Source organism: Mustelus asterias, chromosome 2 (genome assembly GCF_964213995.1).
Source record: "Mustelus asterias chromosome 2, sMusAst1.hap1.1, whole genome shotgun sequence".
Lineage (NCBI taxonomy): Eukaryota > Metazoa > Chordata > Chondrichthyes > Carcharhiniformes > Triakidae > Mustelus > Mustelus asterias.
In genome coordinates, this window is record NC_135802.1 from 157553873 (window position 1) to 157574697 (window position 20825).

Sequence of the window (20825 nt, forward strand, 5' to 3'; positions counted from 1 at the left end):
GAGTGGTGAATCTGTGGGACTCTTTGCCGCAGAAGGTTGTGGAGGCCAGGTCATTCAGTGTCTTTAAGGCAGAGATAGATAGGTTCTTGATTAATAAGGGGATCAGGGGTTATGGGAGAATGGGCATGAGAAAAATATCAGCCATGATTGAATGGCGGAGCAGACCCGATTGGCTGAGTAGCCTAATTCTGCTCCTATGTCTAATGGTCTTATTAATGTTTAACTGTTCTATTCAATCTAGTTGTTTTCATGCTTTAAAAGATTATATATCATACCATCCATTACATAGTGTTCACTGCCCATCAAGATATCTGTTGCAATAAAGCACCTCAAGCACACTGTGCTGTTATTTCCTGCTTTGTTTACGTGACAATGAACATATCTCACCAATTTTTAAACATGTTAATTTTCCATCATTATGTAACAGAGAAATCCAATAAGTACAGATTACACATTCTCTTGTGTCAGAAATCTAAAACTGCAAATCAATAAAACTTGATAGATAAAAGTCCCCTCTTGCACATCCTGTGGGATATAAATTAGTCAGTATTATTTTTACTGATTATAATTTTTTATGCCTTTGATTCAGCATATTAGAACACCACAAGCAGAAATGTGTAAATGCATGAACGCAATTGTATATACACACACACACACACACATACACATACACACACACACTCTGGACTTGGCCCAAAGTGCAATTACATGGGTGTGCCAGAATCCACGTTTATGCCTCCACAACAAAAATAACCATGGTACGTGACAAACAAGCCACCGAGTGTGCCTATAAGAACCATGTGTGCCTATACATGCCTATAGCAGTTCCAATGAAGAGTCATCCTGAACTCGAAACATCATCTCGGTTTCTCTCTCCACAAGACGCTGGCAGACCTGCTGAGTTTTTCCACATTTTCTGTTTTGATCTCCACTTTGCTTTAATGATAACTCCTGGAGTTAGCCAAATCAGAAAGACTCCTCACTGAAAACCCTCAATTATATATTTATATATACACATCCTTGGACTAACTTCAGTTCCATTTCATCTCCCAGTTTACCTTTCGTCAAGAATGCTGACAGCAGCATTTCAAATCTGCAATCGAGCGAAGTGTCTACAACAGCCCTCAAACTTCAGTAATTGAATAATTCAGAAAAATCAGATTGTTACAACACAGGAGGGGGGGGTCATTCTGTCTGTTGTGGCTGCAATTTGAAGGAGTTGTCCAATTAGTCTCACTTCCCCACCTCTTTCCCCCTAGCTTTATAAATGTTTCCATTTCAAGATGATATTCAATTTCCTTTGAAATTTACTGATGCATCCTGTGCACTCAAATTCGTCTCTTATTAAATACTCCCACAGAGTCAGAGAATAACACACGGTAAAGGAACAACCAGTGTTTGTGTATGTTCACTGTGGGTCGGATCTCAAACAATGGCGAGACACAGTACAGGAAAGAGACAGAGAATCTGGTGAACTGGTGCAACGAAAATAATCTCTCCCTCAATGTCAACAAAACAAAGGAGATAGTCATCAACTTCAGGGAGCGTCGTGGAGGACATTCCCCTGTCTACATCAATGGGGATGAAGTAGAAATGGTCAAGAGCTTCAGGTTTTTAGGTGTCCAGATCACCAACAAGCTGGTCCCTCCATGCCAACACTATGGTTAAGAAAGCCCACCAACGCCTCTACTTTCTCAGGAGACTAAGGAAATTTGGCATGTCCGCTACAACTCTCACCAACTTCAACAGATGCACCATAGAAAGCATTCTTTCTTGTTGTATCACAGCTTGGTATGGCTCCTGCTCTGCCCAAGATCACAAGAAACTTCAAAGGGTCGTGAATGAAGCCCAGTCCATCGCTCAAACCAGCTTCCCACCCATTGACACTGTCTACACTTCCCACTGCCTCGGAAAAGCAGCCAGCATAATCAAGGACTCCACGCACCCCAGACATTCTCTCTCCCACCTTCTTCCGTCAGGAAAAAGATACAAAAGTCTGAGGACATGTACCAACCGACTCAAAAACAGCTTCTTCCCTGTTGCCATCAGACTTTTGAATGGACTTACCTTGCATTAAGTTGATCTTTCTCTACACCCTAGCTATGACTGTAACACTACATCCTGCACGCTCTCGTTTCCTTCCCTATGAACGGTATGCTTTATCTGTATAGCGTGCAAGAAACAATACTTTTCACTGTATACTAATACATGTGACAATAATAAATCAAATCAAAAATAATTCACACACTTCATTTCCAACGATTGCAGTCAGTAACTCTGTCACTGCAACAACTTTGTTGGGAATGATTTCACACGAGATCGCACTGAGGAAATTTTGTTTCAGTGGCTATATTTCAAGCTGGATATGATTGGCAGAATGGCAAAAGGAAATCTCAAAGGTCTTTTACGAGTAAGGTGGAATTCTGGTTCAAGCAGGGAGAAGGACTGGACTTGTTCCTGATCGTGGAAAAAAAAAACCACAATGTTGTGGCCAACCATTAAGAAAATTTCTGTATCCGTCCTCAAACAAGGCTCATCCCATTGACCTGTTAGACACAGTGTGACATGTCTAGTGTGTGGGTAAAGAGGGTTAGCATGCTTTCTGCTTGCGTATGTTGGTCAGCCTCACCTTTTCAACCAGCACTGCTCACGGACAGCAATGCAGTTATCTGGTGAAACCATGATGAGGCGGGGGACAAGATTAGCCCATTGCGCTCTGGGCGTGCCAACCTGTGATGGTGGTTTGCCCAGGCTAGGGTAGAGCAAAGGATGAGGGTAGTAAATCGAGGCTTTACTTGATGCAATTTTTCAAAGTCATCTCGGCCTACTGGCTAAGATGAGGGGTTAGATTAAGCCCGGGAGGGGGCACAATGCCTCATCCTGTCAGCTTGGAAATTGTTTGATCAAGCCCAAGATGGGATGCAATGTCTTGCCAGCTTGGATCTGGTTTGTCCCTCACATGGGGACCATAAATTGGATTTAATTTGAATTGGGTTTTTTGGTTGGAATAGAAGGAAACAAAAAGAGGGAAAAAAGAAGGGCCAATTGTGCAAGTCTTAAATGGTCAGTACACAACTTGTCCATCAGCAAGTCCCTCCTTGTGGTGACATGTGGAAACTGGGTCCCTGGTGGCCCCAGGATAAAGTTTCAGAGGAACTCGGAGAAGGTTTGACCTCCACACTTAGTGCACAGGCCCACGGACATGTGGACACAGCCTGATACTCATGAGCTAAACTCCCAGTTATAGGGGAATAGCTCCAATGCCTTGTGTCTCAGGAGAGCTGAAGGCTAAGGGAGCAATCTCTGAAAAAAATCTCAAGTGGAGTCCAAAGGTTGACAGCTCTAAATATGTAATTTTTCTGGCAATTTCTGCAATCAGGTAGGTGCCAAATGTGGAGCTTTGCATTCCTTTGGACCCAATCAGAGGGGACGTTTGGGCAGTTCAGGATCTCCAGAAGCTTTGCCCAGGTTTGCACCCTGGAGAGGACACCCCAGTTTCGCTGCAGAGTGTTAATACAACACAGGAGACAACAGTTATTAGTGTTAAGCCCAACTCGATTGGTGTAGAGAACAGACACAACAATGTGTCCAATGGTGGGAGGGACCACCATGTCCCAAAACTCCACCACTGCCCAGCTCAGGTCAGGCAGCCCGTCACAGCCCAGCAGCTCAACGGGTGCTGGGAGCTTAGAGTTGCTGCTTAACAAATCAAATCCATAGCAAACAAATTAAACAGAGAGAAAGAAGGTGCCAACTCTTCAAACTGGCAAACTGGAATGTCAGGACCATGTGTACACGATTAATAGACAAACTTGCAGCTGATAAACATCACGTGCAACACAGCTAGAACCAACTTGATGCTCGACAGTAACACACGAGCAGGGTATAGACTTCACCGTAGGGGACTCACTAATCTCAGTGATTGAACCATTTGTGAAGAGGATTCGGAACGTGTTCTCTCCATTTGTGTCAACTCAAACAGGGCCAGTTAACCACACGAGTATGTATGCTCCAACACTGTACGCCATGGCAGGGGAAAAAGACCAGTTCTATATGGAGCTTGACTCTGCTATCCCAAGCCAGAGACGGGGAGCTCAATTGGCTGGACAGCTGGCTGGTGATGCAGAGTAACAACAAAAGTACGGGTTCAATTGCAGTACCAGCCGAGGCTATTCTGAAGCTTGTCCCGTGTTTGAGATGTGGCGATCCTCAGGTAGACCACCAGTCAACCTTTCCCCTCAAAATGGGGAGAGCAGCCTATGGTTATTTGGGAATATGGTGACTTAGCCTTTACTTCTCATGAGCATCTTTCAACCTGGACCAAGTCCTTGGAGATGGATCATGAAGAGTGCACACCAAATAACCTCATTACCTCCAAACCTCACACCTCAAAGCACAGCCAACAGACCAACATCGATGGGAATCAGCCATATTCTGAGAAGACGCAGCTCATTCTAATGTTCCCCCTCAGTGAACCCAAACAGGCACCGGAGTGTGGCGACTCGGGGATTTTCACAGTAACTTCATTACAGTGTTAATGTAAACCTACTTGTGACACTAATAAAGAAACTTAAACTTCAATTTCATTGTTGTACCTCTTAATTTGTAATGCTGAACTTCTTAGTTTTTCTAAAGGTTTTGATGCTTACACATGTAATGAACACAAGTTACTGGGAAATATGCAATATAGTCACAGGATGCAAAACAAATATGCATTCACTCCTGAAGCATTATTTCGACTGAAACAGAATACACGAAGATTTAGCTTTTTTTTTTAAAACTCAAGACAAAGCACGCGACAATATTCAAAACAAAGTAGCCCATTTTATTGGCACTCCATCCACCATCTTAAACACCAGTGCACCATGGTAGCAGTGTGTACTATCTACACAAAGCACTGCATTAACTTGCCATGGCTTCTTTGACAGCACCTTCCAAACGCATGACTTCCACCACATAGAAGGAGAAGAGCATCAAGCACTTGGGAACACAACCACTTGCAAGTTCCCCTCCAAGTCAAACATTGTATTCCCAAGTCAGGATATCCGCATTTGCCTCAGCGCCACTGGGATAAAATTCGAGGACTCTCACCTTAAATGCACTTTGCGAGCATGTACGCCATGTAGACTGCAGTGGTTCCAGAAAACAGCTCACTACCTTCACAGCGGCAACCAGGAATGGACAATAAATGCTGGACTTGCTATCTACACCCTCATCGCACTGATGAATAAAAAAGCTCTTTCTCCCCCTATACCAGAACTAATACATTCTATTGGCGCATCTCAAATTCTAGTATTTTTTAAAAAATCTTAACAGATTATTGGTTGATTGATTTCATAGAATCATAGAATCCTACAGTGCAGAAAGAGGCCATTCGGCCCATCGAGACTGCACCAACCACAATCCCACAATTTGAAAAAACAAATCTACTCTAGTCACGAAGCTTACGTAGCTATTTTAATTTTTATTAAAACAATGATCTTGAGGCAATTTTGTTTTAGCAATGATTGGAATAAGTTTCCAGCTATTGTTCACTTTTGCTGTGTGATCTCTCACCCTCAGCCCCATCTTCCCCCCTCACCCTAACACCCCCCAACCCCCCCCCCCCCCCCTCCTCCCAAGATGTGCAGGTTAGGTTGATTGGCCATGATAAATTGACCCTAGTGTCATGGGGATTAGGAGGTTAAATATGTGGGGTTACGAGAATAGGGTGGGACTGTGGTTGGTGCCGACTCGATGGGCCGAATGACCTGCTTCTGCACTGTAGGGATTCTATGATTCACTGATCCTATGATCTGAAAATCTGTTCCTTAAGTTACAAGTTCTAATCTCACAACCGTCTCCAAAAGAAAACACTGTGCCGCCAATGCAGGTTCACAAACCAAAGCCGACACATCATCCACTTTGCCAAACACTGCTCCGGTTAAAGAACAAAATCTATTCAGAGGTCGGGTAACAAGTGATGGGCAGCATCCATCGCACAATTTCTTGGTTGGTGGGTGGCAAAAATCACCACTTGAACGTTGCGGACCTTGAAAAGATTCGTGGGACTGCTGGGAACATTTGGTAGCAACCACTGCAGTTCCGTAGCTGGACATGGACTACCTATACCTGTGTGTTTTTCAAACGGTCAGGGAAAGGCAATTCCAAATACAAACAGCAGAATTGTATAAACGCACCTCAAAAATAGGCAGAGATGTCAAAGGTCAATCCAGCACAATCGTGGGTTTTGAAGCTTCAAATAAATTGGTGGCACAGTGGTTAGCACTGCTGTCTCACAGCGCCAGGGGCCCGGGTTCGATTCCCGGCTTCGGTCACTGTCTGTGCGGAATCTGCACGCTCTCCCCGTGTCTGCGTGGGTTTCCTCCGGGTGCTCCAGTTTCCTCCCACAGTCCAAAGATGCGCTGGTTAGGGTGCATTGTTTTTAGTTTATTTATTAGTGTCACAAGTAGGCTTACATTAACACTGCAATGAAGTCACTGTGAAAATCCCCTAGTCGCCACACTCTGGCACCTGTTCGGATACACCAAGGGACAATTCAGCATGGCCAATGCACCCTAACCAGCACGTCTTTCAGACTGTGGGAGGAAACCGGAGCACCCGGTGGAAACCCATGCAAAATTTGGCCATGCTAAATTCTCCCACAGTGTACCCAAACAGGTGCCGGAGTGTGGCGACTAGGGGATTTTCACAGTAACTGCATTACAGTGTTAATGTAAGCCTACTTGTGACACTAATAAATAAGCGAAACTAAATCTGCTAGTGATGGAACACCATAATCAAAGCTTTTGATTTCTATTAGAGATGGAGCTATTATTCTGCGTGTATATGAGATTAGAACTTGTAACTTAAGGAATAGATTTTCAGATCATAAGATCATGGAACCATAGAATTCCTACAGTGCAGAAGGAGCCATTCAGCCCATCGAGTCTGCACCGACCATCCTATTCCCGTATCCCCACATATTTAACCTTGCTAATCCCCCTGACACTAGGGTCAATTTATCATGGCCAATCAACCTAACCCTCACATCTTGGGGGAGGGGCGGGGGTGGGTTTAGGGGGAGGGGGTGGGGGAAGATGGGGTAGAGGGTGAGGGGTCGCACAGCAAAAGGTAAACAATGGCTAGAAACACATTCCAATCACTCCTATGAAAACAAAATTGCCCCATGGCAACGTTTGAACCACCTGCTGCAGTAAGAAATTCTCTATTTCACAACAGAACATTATCAGATCAATTTAGGAGTTGTGGGGGTGGGGAGGAGAGAACAGGCTATGTCAAAGTAAGAAAGAGAAGAAAATTGTGATACCTTCCTCCAATAGGAGCCATTGTTCATTCTCAAAACCAAAGTGACTGCTGCTACCGTTCGCTTCATTCGCAGGGCAGCTTTCTAAGCATTTCTCAGGAGAGAGTTCCTCCACTGCAGACATGGTCAGGCTCTACGGCAAGCTAACAGGGCAGTCTGCACACTGCCCAGAAACCGGTGCCATCCCCTGCATCCTTGAAAAATAGGTGCCTGGTGAAACACTGCATTTTCCCCTCGCCCGACACGAAGACCATCTTCCAGACGCAGCCACCTACATTGCTGTGTGTGGCCAGGTTGGCAACAGGACAGGTGTGGATAACCCACTGCTCGAAGACAAGACAGACAGGCAGAGGGGAGACTAGCAATCTGGCACTGTATGTATATAAAGAAATATCTGCAGCCGTTGGAACCAGATTCAGATGAATTAAACAACAACCAGATGATTTGCTGCGTGATAATTTTTTTTTCCCCCAAATGCTGTTTGAGCTTGCTCAACATAGTCTGGAACTCAAAACTCATAAAATATCACCCCTATGAACAAAGGTAAAATGGCCCCATCCACATGCCATAGCAACCCTACGAGGAAGCGTGTATTAAGTGCTGCAAACAAGACCCACCCTACAACAGCTATACTGTTCATTTATATTTCCAATAACCATCTGCCTATATTGGTGATAAATGGAATTTGGATTTGAAAACCTTTGAGATGCTATTTATTTAATTATTGCAGTTAAAGGGGGGATTATTATTTCCTCAATCACTGCATGATTTAATACTAGTAAATTATTGCTGTTTAGAGGGGATTATTATTTCCTTAAGCACTCTCATTGTATGATTTACAGCTTCATAAATTCATTTAATGCACAAGGATCTTTGCCTCGAATGTCACAGGTCTGTCACCAGGAGGATTTACAGCAAAAACAAACAAAGATTACTGCTTTTAGTCAACTCCCTCCAGCGAGTTGGCAATGTATTTATACAAGTGCAGCCTTGGTTCATTGTTTAACCAGTGTTTCAGCCACTCTCAATGGTGAAGTACTTTGTACAACGACAAGGTCACACTCATCGTACCAAGTTATTTTGCAGCCCTTTGTTTTTAGGGCCATAAGACCATAAGACATAGCAGCAGAATTAGGCCACTCGGCCCATCGAGTCTGCTCCACCATTGATATTTTTCTCATCCTCATTCTCCTGCCTTTTACCCATAACCCCTGGTCCCCTTATTAATCAAGAACCTATCTATCTCTGTCTTAAAGACATTCAATGACCAGGCCTCCACAGCCTTCTCTGCGGCAAAGAGTTGCACAGATTCACCACTCTGGCTGAAGAAATTCCTCCTCATCTCTGTTTTAAAGGATCGTCCCTTTAGCCTGAGATTGTGCCCTCTGGTTCTAGGTTTTCCTATGAGTGGAAACATCCTCTTCACGTCCATGCTATCCAGGCCTCGCAATATCCTGCAAGTTTCAATAAGAACCCCCCGCATCCTTCTAAACTCCAATGAGTACAAAGCCAGAGTCCTCAACTGTTCCTCATACGACAAGCTCTTCATTCCAAGGATCATTCTTGTGAACCTCCTTTGGATCCTTTCCAAGGCCAGCACACCCTTCCTTAGATATGGGGCCCAAAACTGTTCACAATACTCCAAATGGGGTCTGACCAGAGCCTTATACAGCACCAGAAGTACATCCTTGCTCTTGTATTCTAGCCCTCTCGATATGAATGCTAACATTGTATTTGCCTTCCTAACTGCCAACTGAACCTGCACATTTTCGTACGAAGGTGTCCCCTTCAAAAGGGAGCACAATGCCAATGCTTTTAAGAGATTGAAGACTCTCTCAAGGGGTGTTGGGGCTATTTTTGACATCATCAGTTCATGGGCTAAGTCCCCCCATGGGCTTCAGTGCCCCCACCCTCCCCCAGGCTAAGCTGTCAAGTTACCCACGCTCATCTGCAAAAGCCAATGAACTATTGGTTAAATACATGTTCCCGACCAGTCAGGTTGCCAAGTGTGCAAACATAGCATTATTTTAATTGCACAACAACAAATCTCTCATGTCTTCTGTTGGTGATAAACCTACAGGTAGAAACCCGACAGACCCGGCCACAATTAAATCAGCTTAAACTACAATTTGTTCTTTCATTCATTCATCCATGGGAGGTGGGCATGGTCAGCATTTATTAAGAACATAACACAAGAACTAGGAGCAGGAGTAGGCCATCTGGCCCCTCGAGCCTGCTCCACCATTCAATAAGCTCATGGCTGATCTTTTTGTGGACTCAGCTCCACTTACCCGCCCGCTCACCATAACCCTTAATTCCTTTATTGTTCAAAACTGTATCTATCCTTGCCTTAAAAACATTCAATGAGACAGCCTCAACTGCTTCACTGGGCAGGGGATTCCACAGATTCACAACCCTTTGTGTGAAGAAGTTCCTCCTCAACTCAATCCTAAATCTACTCCCCCTTATTTTGAGCTAATTCCTCTTCATAATCTTATATGTTTCTCTAAGATCTCCCCTCAGTCTTCTGAATTCCAATAAGTATAGCCCCAGTCTACTCAGTCTCTCCTCATAAGCCAACCCTCTCAACTCCAGAATCAACCTAGTGAATCTCCTCCGCACCCCTTCCAGTGCCAGAAAGGAGACCAAAACTGTACACAGTACTCCAGGTGTGGCCTCACCAGCATCTTGTACAGTTGCAACACAATCTCACTGTTTTTAAACTCCATCCCTCTAGCAATGAAGGACAAAATTCCATTTGCCTTCTTAATTACTTGCTGCACCTGCTTACCAACATTTTGTGATTCATGCACAAGGACACCCAGGTCCCTCTGCACAGCAGCATGCTGCAATTGTTTACCATTTAAATAATAGTCCATTTTGCTGTTATTCCTACCAAAATGGATGACTTCACATTTACCAACATTGTACTCAGTATTACCCATCCCATTGACCTTGAGAAGATGGCAGTGAGTCACCTTCTTACACCACTACAGTCCATACGGTGAAGGCACTCCCAAAGGCTGTTTCTGAGGGAGTCCCAGGACTTTGACCCAGCAACAATGAAGGAATGTTGATGTATATATATAAATTTTCCAAAATCAGGATATGGTGCAACCTGATGTCCCTGCAACTGCTGCCATTGTCCTTCATGGTAGCAGAGGCTGTGGGTTTGAAAGGTGCTTGCTGGAGAAACCTTGGTGAGTTGCCACAGTGAATCTTGTAGGTGGCACACACCACTGCCACTTGTATGTCAGTGGCGGAGGGAGTGGATGTTTAAGGTGCTGGATGGAGTGCACAACAAAAGGATTTGGTTTGCCCTCGATGATGTCGTACTTCCTTCACTGCTGTTGGTGCTACAATCATTAAGGCAAGCATTCCATCAAATTCCTGACTTCGTAACAGAATATCCAGCCTCTGACCTGCTCTTGTAGCCTGAGTATTTAGGTAGCTGGCTGAGTTCGGTTCCCAACCAATGGTCAATATAGAAACATAGAATCATAGAATCCTACAGTGCAGAAGGAGGCCATTCGGCCCATTGAGTCTGCACCGACTACAATCCCACCCAGGCCTTATCCTCATAACCCCATGCATTTACACTAGCTAATCCCCCTGACCTTAAGAGGCAATTTAGCATGGCCAATCCATCTAACCTGCACATCTTTGGACTGGGGGAGGAAACCGGAGCACCTGGAGGAAACCCATGCAGACACAGGGAGAACATGCAAACTCCACACTTACAGTTACCCGAGCCAGGAATCGAACCTGGATCCCTGGCGCTGTGAGGCAGCAATGCTACCACTGTGCCACCCCAAATTAGAACATATAGGATTATTCTATGCACCTATATTAGAACAGTTCAGGTATAGAAGTGTTCCAATATACATTTCCAACACGTACACTGAAAACATAATTTGACACTACAGAAACAAACTTTTCAATTGGGTCAGACTCTTTTTATAAAATGTTAACAATGTGAAAAAGATAGGTTAGTTAGATCAAAAACTAAATTTGCTTTTAAATTAGTGATGATTAAAATAGACTTCGCCAGTTGATGCAAACTTGAAAAAAACGTATTAAAATATTTTGCCTCATATTAGATTCTCCATATTCCTCAGTCCCATCAGCCCCCCGAGAGCGCACACTTCTCAGTTTAACAGTAAAGCAATCAGGACAGTTATAATCATTAGCATAAGCAAGCATCTACCTTACCCGACTACGTGAAGCTAGGTCTCTCTCAGTTAGAGTCAGTAATGCACATCCATACATCTAGCTTTAAAACGTGAATATTGCCGGAAAGAGAGGCATGTTGCCCAAGTTTTTCATCTTGCACTCATTAGGACTTCAAACGACCACAATTTATACTGTACCAGAGGAGGAAAAGGGGGCTGACGTCTGTGGTTAGATGTAATTACACAGTTGGGCAGCACTTATGGAACAATCCCGAGTGTGCTAGTGGCTACACTAACATCCGGTTTAACATCACCAGTTGAACCCCTACTGTGGTTCATCTACATCTGCTGGAAGTGACATCAATGCATAGGGACTCATTCTCCGCAAACAAAAGGAATATGTTCAAGCATTGCACCTTTTGTTGAATTATCAGAGCTTGAGGAACCTATAGTCCACCGTTGCTTTCTCCACGCTAACACCTCGGCCAGAGTTGGCTTGCCAACCAACCAGCACCCCTTTTTCTCCTGTATTGCCATCATCTGAAATTTGGAATTCTTGCGTTTGTCCTGATGAGTGAAAGGCAAAAATCTTCGGCACCCTGTCTCTGTTTTCAGCAGGATTCATGGGAATTAGTGCCCTGGGACTTTGAGGAATGGCTGGGATGAGGTGGGGCGTGGAATGAATGACTGCCAAAGATCAAATCCTGCAAGAGAACGGAAGGAACAGGAGGGTGGGCTGGAGCAGAGGTTAAAGGAGCAAGTGGCAAGCGAGATCAGAGAGAAAACACGGAACATGCAGGTAGATCTGAGAAGCAGATTACAACTTTGCAAGTCGATTGGTTGCTTGCACGACTCAAGAAAGATTATAGACGGCAGTTTGAAAGTAAAGGCATTTATTTTGTCAAAACGGCAGACCGATTGCTTCGATACCGGAGTGTGAAACAACAAATCAGGAATGAGGACATGAGCCTGCATCAATCCAGCCAGAAAAATGCCAATGCAGGATAGAATCATAGAATCCTACAGTGCAGAAGGAGGCCATTTGACCCATCGAGCCCGCATCAACCACAATCCCACCCAAGCCCTATTCCCATAACCCCACGTATTTACCCTGTTAATCCCCCTAACACTAAGGGTCAAGTTAGCATGGCCAATCAACCTAATCCTCACATCTTGGGAGTGTGGGATGAAACTGGAGGAAACCCATACATAGATACGGGGAGAACGTGCAAACTCCACACAGTCACCCAAGGCAGGAATTGAACCTGGGTTCCTGGCGCTGTGAGGTAGCAGTGCTAACCACTGTGCCGCCCCAGAGTGGGCATCACAGATGCAGAATATGTTATTTGTTAGGGAGCAGCGAGAGGCGAAAATGTTGGACAAGCAGCATTGGGAATATGTAAAAGTTTAATTCTGAGGGGTTCTGGTGCAAAAACGCTAGAAGGTACTGGGACACCAGAGGATGGAGTGTTCACAGTCACTGTTGAGTTCCAGAGTTAAGTAGCTGGTGGTGGACATGTTTACCCCCAAAGAGAGGAAGGCGCAAAACCTACTTCACCCATCATACACTTCAAAGAAAATCTTCCTGGCCCACCTATCGTGGGAATCGAAGTTAGACCGGCAGGCAAAGGGCGTGCTGATCTTGGGTGGGAATTGGTGGAAATTTCCGGTCACTGGGTGGACGTGACTGGAAAATCCCACCCTCAGTTTTAGATGAACAGGGAACTGCACAAAAGATTAATTTATTGTGGCAATATATCTCCATAAACAATCAGGAAGAGAGTTCAAAATGATATATATTTACGTTCTCTCCACCTAATTCCCTTCAAAATGGACTCTGAAGCCAGCACGGTGGTTAGCACTGCTGCCTCACAGCGCCAGGGGCCCGGGTTCAATTCCCGGCTTGGGGCACTGTCTGTACAGAGTCTGCACGTTCTCCGTGTGTCTGTGTGTGGGTTTCCCTCGGGTGCTCCAGTTCCTTGCTTATTTATTAGTGTCACAAGTAGGCTTACATCAACTCTGCAATGAAGTTACTGTGAAAATCCTCCAGTTGCCACACTCCACTGTCTGTTCGGGTGCACAGAGGGAGAATTTAGCATGGCCAATGCACCTAACCAGCACGTCTTTAGGACTGTGGGAGGAAACCGGAGCACCCGGAGGAAACACACACACAGATACTGTGAGAACGTGCAGACTCTGAACGGACAGTGACGCAGGCCAGGAATTGAACCCGGGCCTTTGGCGCTGTGAGGCAACAGTGCTAACCACTGTGCTGCCCTCCCACAGTCCGAAAGACGTGCTGGTTAGGGTGCATTGGTCATGCTAAATTCTCCCTCAGTGTACCCGAACAGGTGCCGGAATGTGGCGACTCGGGGGATTTTCACAGCAACTTCATTGCTTATTGGTTTTAGCGTGGAAGATATTAGCGAGACACTAAATCTAAAAAAGTGTTAATGTAAGCCTACTTGTGACACTAATAAATAAACTTTAAACTGAGGAATTTCTGATCGAGCTAGAGAACCGACAAGCCTAAAACCAAATCCAAAATATTTAAACCAGCAAGATACAGTATGACAGAAATACTGCCTCAACCCACAGAGAGTTGAGGGCACAAAATGTTATATTACAATGTCAAGGGAAATAGAACAGAATGGCAACTTTAGTGAGAGAATATAGCTCGCAAATGACTCAGTGACCAACGCATTAAATCTGGCCAAGATGGCCCCACCCAGGGATAGATTTGGAAGTAACAGCCATTGAATTGAACCATATATAGTTTGACTCATAGGCATGACGGAATTACAGCCCTGTGACTCATCTATCTTGGAATAGAAGCAATTGTATTTGTTTGGTTTAAAGTGAATCAGTAGAAGGTTCCATCTATTTCCTGCTGATTGCCAAAATCACCTGGGTCCAACACAAAAAGTAACAATACTGTAGGTGCTGGCAATCTGGGTTTCCTCTGGGTGCTGCGGCTTCCCCCGCACAGTGCAACGACGTGCAGGTTAGGTGGATTGGCCCTCAGTGTCCCAAGATGTACAGAATCAAAGAAGAATTATGGAAGCCCTACAATGCAGAAGGAGGCCATTTGGCCCATTGAGTCTGCATGGACTCTCCAACAGAGCATCATACCCAGGCCCTATCCCCGTAACCCCATGTATGTTACCCCACTAATTCCCCTAACCTACACATCCTTTGACACGAAGGGACAATTTAGCATGGCCAATCAACGTAACCTGCATATCTTTGGAGCGTGGAAGGAAACCTGAGTACCCGGAGGAAATCCACGCAGACACGGGGAAAATGTGCAAACTCCACACAGACAGTGACCCGAGGCTGGAATTGAACCGAGGTCCCTGGCGCTGTGAGGTAGCAGTGCTAACCACTGCACCACCATGCTGCCTCCCCTATCGGTTAGGGGAGTTAATGGAGTAAATATGTGGGGTTACAGGGATAGGGCCTGGGTGAGATGCTCTGTCGGAGAGTGGGTGCAGGCTCGATGGGCCAAATGACCTCCTTCTGCACTGTAGGGATTCTATTAAACAGAAAATATTGGAAACACTCAGCAGGTCTGGCAGTGCTCTCCATGGAGAGAGAAACACAGATAAGATTTCACGTCAGTCACCTGTCATCAGAACTGGAAAATGGAAGTGGTCGGAAGCAAGCTGAGAGACAGGAGAAGGTGGGCAGGGGAGAGAAAGGGGAAAGTCAGCGAGAGGGTGAAAAGCAGCAGGTGCTTTAAAAACAAATACAAGAGCAGAACGGAGGAGTGTGTGGGACTCGCTAAATTACAGACCAAATAGCCCCCTTCTGCGCTGCAACCATCCTCCGGTCCTACTTCATATTTCTGGAATGTGCAAAGCAGTGAAAAGATACAAAGGTCTGAGGTCACGTACCAACCGACTCAAGAACAGCTTCTTCCCTGCTGCCATCAGACTTTTGAATGGACCTACCTCACATTAAGTTGATCTTTCTCTACATCCCAGCTATGACTGTAACACTACATTCTGCTTTCCTTCTCTATGAATGGTATGTTTTGTATAGCACGCAAGAAACAATACTTTTCACTGTATGCTAATATATGACAATAATAAATCAAATCAATTTCCTCTTTTTGGAGATGCACATGGTAACACAACTTGACCAGAAAACATGTTGTAATCAAGGAGTTTAGTGACGACAGTGACCATGAACCTTCCTCCCCATCCCACCCTGCCCCTCCCCCCCTACTCTGCCCCCACCCCCAGTGTCACCTAACTGCTATATTTTCTGATCATAATACTCAGTTGGTAGTCAGCCAAATTATGGTCGTGTAGTATTACACCAACTGTCTTGAAGATCACTGCCTAACCCATAAGTAAACAAGTGATTCAGGGTCGGACGTGCTTTAGCTTAACTTGGCCTGGAGCAACCATCCATTCACTTGCTGATAATGGCAGGGTTCTTGGCAGCTTGAGAAGCAACCATCAATAATGTGAAGCCAACCATTTGGAAATCACGGACATAGTAATTACTTCTCAATTTACCCAATTGCCAGCACCAAGCACGTACGCATTTTGAAATCTGGCTGAACTCATGAATCAACCACTTCAATTTTTACAGGTTGTTTTGCTCAGAAGCCACGAAAATGGTTTGCATTAATTTCCTGAAGAGATTTGACACCGGGAAAAACAGCTTGTTTTCTTTTTAAACAGATGCAGCATAGAAAGCATCCTTTCCAGATGTATCACAGCTTGGCATGGCTCCTGCTTTGACCAAGACCGCAAGAAATGTAGTCCAGTCCATCACGCAAACCAGCCTCCCATCCATTGACTCGGTCTACAATTCCCACTGCCTCGGCAAAGTAGCCAGCATAATTAAGGACCCCCATGCACCCCAGACATTCCCTCTTCCACCTTCTTCCGTCGGGAAAAGATTACAAAAGTCTGAGGTCATGTACCAACCAACTCAAGAACAGCTTCTTCCCTGCTATCAGGCTTTTGAATGGATCTACGTCACATTAAGTTGATCTTTCTCTACACCCTAGCCATGACTGTAAAACTACATTCTGCACTCTCTCGTTTCCTTGGCCCCTATGTACTCACTGAATGGTATGCTTTGTCTGTATAGCGCGCAAGAAACAATATTTTTCACTGTATCCCAATACATGTGACAATAATAAATCAAATAGTCACTGAAATGCAGTCCCAAGAGATCAGATATAAAAACACACATGCAAAACTTGACCCCAGCGAGCAGGGGCCCACACAAGTGAAGATAGTCAGCACCAGTTCCAGGATTTGTAGATTGTAAATGATCACATTAGCACAAGGGATCCCTGCAAATCCTGCGAGGCCTGTCTCAGGCATTAACCCAATCACCCTTGCACTCTTACCCCTGGGGTACATACCAGGTGAACTTCACTTCTTCTCAACTCCAACAATTGCATTGGATATTCACATTTGAAAGCCGAGAACAGATACATGGGATTAAAGATTCATAGCAATGCAGAGAAGGTTTACTAGACTAATACAAGGAACGGGTGGGTTGTCTTCTGAGGAAAGGTTGGGCAGATTAGGTTTGACAGGGCGGATGTGGAGAGGATGCTTCCTCTTGTCGAGAACTAGGGGTCACTGTCTTAAATGAGTGATCCCTTATTTTTAAACAGAGATGAGGAAACATTTTTATCTCTAAGATAGTGAGTCATAGAATCGTAGAATCCTCCAGTGCCGAAGCAGGTTATTCGGCCCATCGAATCTGCACCGACACAATCCCACCCAGTCCCTACCCTCATAACTCCATGCATTTACTCTAGCTAGTCCCCCTGACATGAAGGGGCAATTTATCACGGCCAATCCACCTAAACTGCACATCTTTGGACTGTGGGAGGAAACCGGAGGAAACCCACGCAGACACAGGGAGAATGTGCAAACTCCACATAGACTCAAGCCAGGAATCGAACCCAGGTCTCTGGCGCCGTGAAGCAGCAGTGCTAACCACTGTGCCGCCCCTCTTTTTTTTTAAAAAAAAGCTTGCTCTCCCATGTCTTTGGAACTCTCGTCCTCAAGTGGCAGTGGAAGCAGAATCTTTTCATATTTTTCAGGCAGCGCTAGATAGCTTCTTGATTAACACGGGGTGAAAGATTATTGAGGTGGGAATGTGGGATTGAGGTTACAATCAGACCAGCCACAATCTTATTGACTCGAGAGGCTGAGTGGCCTTCTCCTGCTTCTAATTTGTTTGTTTGTATGATTAAGGCATCACAGGGTAATAAGGTAACCTTTACTACGCATGTGGTAACAGGCACTCTTATAAATACACAGGACACTGCCAACTCTCATTCACCCACACAGTAATCTTTTCACAAGTATATTGGAGTGTCATCGTTAGGGAGCTGCTATATAAATTATAGTTACATTCAAGTATGTAGCTGGGGCAGGTCATGCCAGAATGCACATACGAGGATCACAATTTATTAAATGATTAAGCGTTATAGTGCAAAATCAATTGTGCAGTCCCAAATCATTTTTAAACAAAGGACAGTATTGTGTGGGACAGAATGTATTTTCAGATAGTCATTTAGAGATCAGGCTTTCCAGCTCTTCATAGGCCAGCATTGTGGCAGAGAGGTTAGCACTGCTGCCTCACAGTGCCAGGGATCCAGGTTCAATTCCCGCATCGGGTCACTGTCTGTGCGGAGTTTGCACATTCTCTGTATCTGCATGGCTTCCCTCCGGGTGCTCCAGTTTCCTCCCACAATCCAAAGATGTGCAGGTTAGGTGGATTGGCCATACTAAATTGCCCCTTAGATTCCCAAGATGTGTGACTTATTAAATTTAAGTTTATTTATTATTGTCACAAGTAGGCTTACATTAACACTGCAATGAAGTTACTGTGAAAATCGCCTAGTCACTACACTCCGACACCTGTTTGGGTACACTGAGGGAGAATTTAGCATGGCCAGTGCACCTAACCAGCACGTCTTTTGGAAGAAACCAGAGCACCCGGAAGAAACCCACGCAGACACGGGGAGAACGTGCAGACTCTGCACAGACAGTGGCCCAAGGTTGGAATCGAACCCGGGCCCCAGGTGCTGTGAGGCAGCAGTGCTAACCACTGTGCCGCCATGTCGCCAGAGGGATTAGCGGGGTAATACATGGGGTACAGGGATATGGCCTGGGTAGGAACCTCTGTCGGATGTTTGGTGCAGACCCGATGGGCCGAATTCTGCACTGTACGGATTCTCTCCGAACACCCTGGATAAGACCAGCGGAGGAAATGATGCAACAGTACCAGACAGAATGGCGGGAGGCATGCCAGGCGATTAAGGCGAGGCCTCAGAACCACTGCCTCCTCAGCAAATGAATATATTACCGCGATGATGCAATAAGTAGCAAAACTACGCAACGCCCCATCAATTTAGTTCAATTTCACCCTTTTGCAGCAATGGCCGGTCGCTTGGCATTTACAAGTCCATTGCTTAATTATAACGTTTAGTTTAGTTTTATCCTTCAATTACAGTAATTATAGCTTTTTTTTTAAGAAAAAAACTTTGCAACATTCAACGCCTATAATGGCCTCAGTAACGTGTTCTACTTAATCAAATATTTGCTTAAGACACGTAATCTGTAGCTTGGTATATTGACAGTAAATGATGCAGTAAAAATATCCTGCTTGTGTCCTGGAACAATTGACCTCAACTGCTTCGAGCAGGACAGTGGAATCTTACATAATTCCCAGCGTGGCTGCTTCATTTCAATCAATCAGGACAAATGTACAGGAATTATTCTCCCCCACCCATGGAAAACCGAGGACAGAAATCGTTTTAAAGCATGTTTCCTAATTCCTAATTTATTTTATTTCCCTCTTTCAATCCCATTTCTGACTGCTTCCCCATCTCCATGGCTGCAGATCCGCCTTTGCAGAACATTGCCCAGTCTGGGAGAAGCCAAAACGGGGAAGGAAGTGTTTGAAATGATGCTGAGGATGCAAGATGTCACTATATTTCGCCCAGAATGCGGATAAACACATCATTATGAGCCTTGGCACGAACGCCATAAATTCTCGCCACCACATACCGGCTGATGATAATGGAGCAGCTGCCACTACCTCACACTTGGAGGAAAGAAATACTTCCCCTTTGCCAGCTCACAGCTTCACAGATACCAGCCTTCAATCTTCCGGTCTATCGGATGGAGCTGGAGAGAGCACCGGCTCGCATCTCGCTTCGCAATTTTTTTTTAAGCCCTCAGCTAGATTGCCCAGGAGAAGAGAAAGGATAGTTACCATCAGCGCACTCCTCATAGTACCAGTCAAGCTCGTAATAGTCCTCCTTCACAAATCTCTGCATGCTTGGTGCCTTTCAGAGAAGCGTCAGCTACTTCACATTGCTGAGGTCAAGAGAAGCACAGCCAGGCCAGCCTGCCATTCCCACACTGAAAGTGAATTAGGTGGGGACACAAGATGCAAAGTGAAGGATACATAATGCACTAGACACCAGCAGTTTAAAAAAAAAAGAAAAAGAGGGAGATGCTCGGACAGAATTTTAGGGAGGGAGGGAGGGTGGAATTAAAACAAAAACGCGTCTGTCTGCCAGAAACTCCAATCACATACCAGGCAGCAAATGGTTTTAATTGTCAGGCCTGTGTAGGAGTCGGAAAGACATCCTATTATGTAGCTTCGGTCTGCTGCATCCCGCTTACGTCAGGGACACACACCACTGCTAGGCAGTGGCTGCTTCACTGGAGAACTAGCCATCTCATTTGTAGCTGGTTGCCACAGTGACACGCTCATAGATGATGCAGGCAGGTCTGTACATCCCCTTTAGGTTTTCAGACCTAAGGGCAAGTCAAATGCTGGAACATTCACTGGACAGACTTATAAAGATAGAGGCTTGCGACACCTGTGTCAAGTGTAAAGGAAGTACCAGTGCTGTAAACGGCTGATGGGAGGGGAGGGAGGAGAGGGGGGAGGGGGGGAGGGGGGGGGGGAAGGAAGGAGGGGGGGGGGGAAGGAAGGAGAGGGGGGGGGGGAAGGAAGGAGAGGGGGGGGGAAGGAAGGAGAGGGGGGGAAGGAAGGAGAGGGGGGGGGGGGAAGGAGAGGGAGGGGGGGAAGGAGAGGGAGGGGGGGGAAGGAGAGGGAGGGGGGGGAAGGAGAGGGAGGGGGGGGAAGGAGAGGGAGGGGGGGGGAAGGAGAGGGAGGGGGGGGGGAAGGAGAGGGAGGGGGGGAGGAGAGGGAGGGGGGGAAGGAGAGGGAGGGGGGGAAGGAGAGGGAGGGGGGGAAGGAGAGGGAGGGGGGGAAGGAGAGGGAGGGGGGGGGGAAGGAGAGGGAGGGGGGGGAAGGAGAGGGAGGGGGGGGAAGGAGAGGGA

The 20825-nt window shown here is 45.7% G+C and overlaps 1 protein-coding gene across 9 annotated transcripts in view; it reads right to left on the reverse strand.

Annotated features, from left to right (window-relative positions):
• trak1a (trafficking protein, kinesin binding 1a) overlaps window positions 1–20825 on the reverse strand; it is a 224102-nt gene that overhangs the window by 54387 nt on the left and 148890 nt on the right. The window contains exon 1 of one of the 9 annotated variants that reach the window (XM_078199644.1): window positions 7310–7391. The exons of the other annotated variants lie outside the window; for them this stretch is intronic. The gene's annotated coding sequence lies outside the window, so the exon portion shown is untranslated. Of the gene's footprint in view, window positions 1–7309; window positions 7392–20825 lie in introns of those variants that run through there. 9 annotated transcript variants of the gene reach the window in all.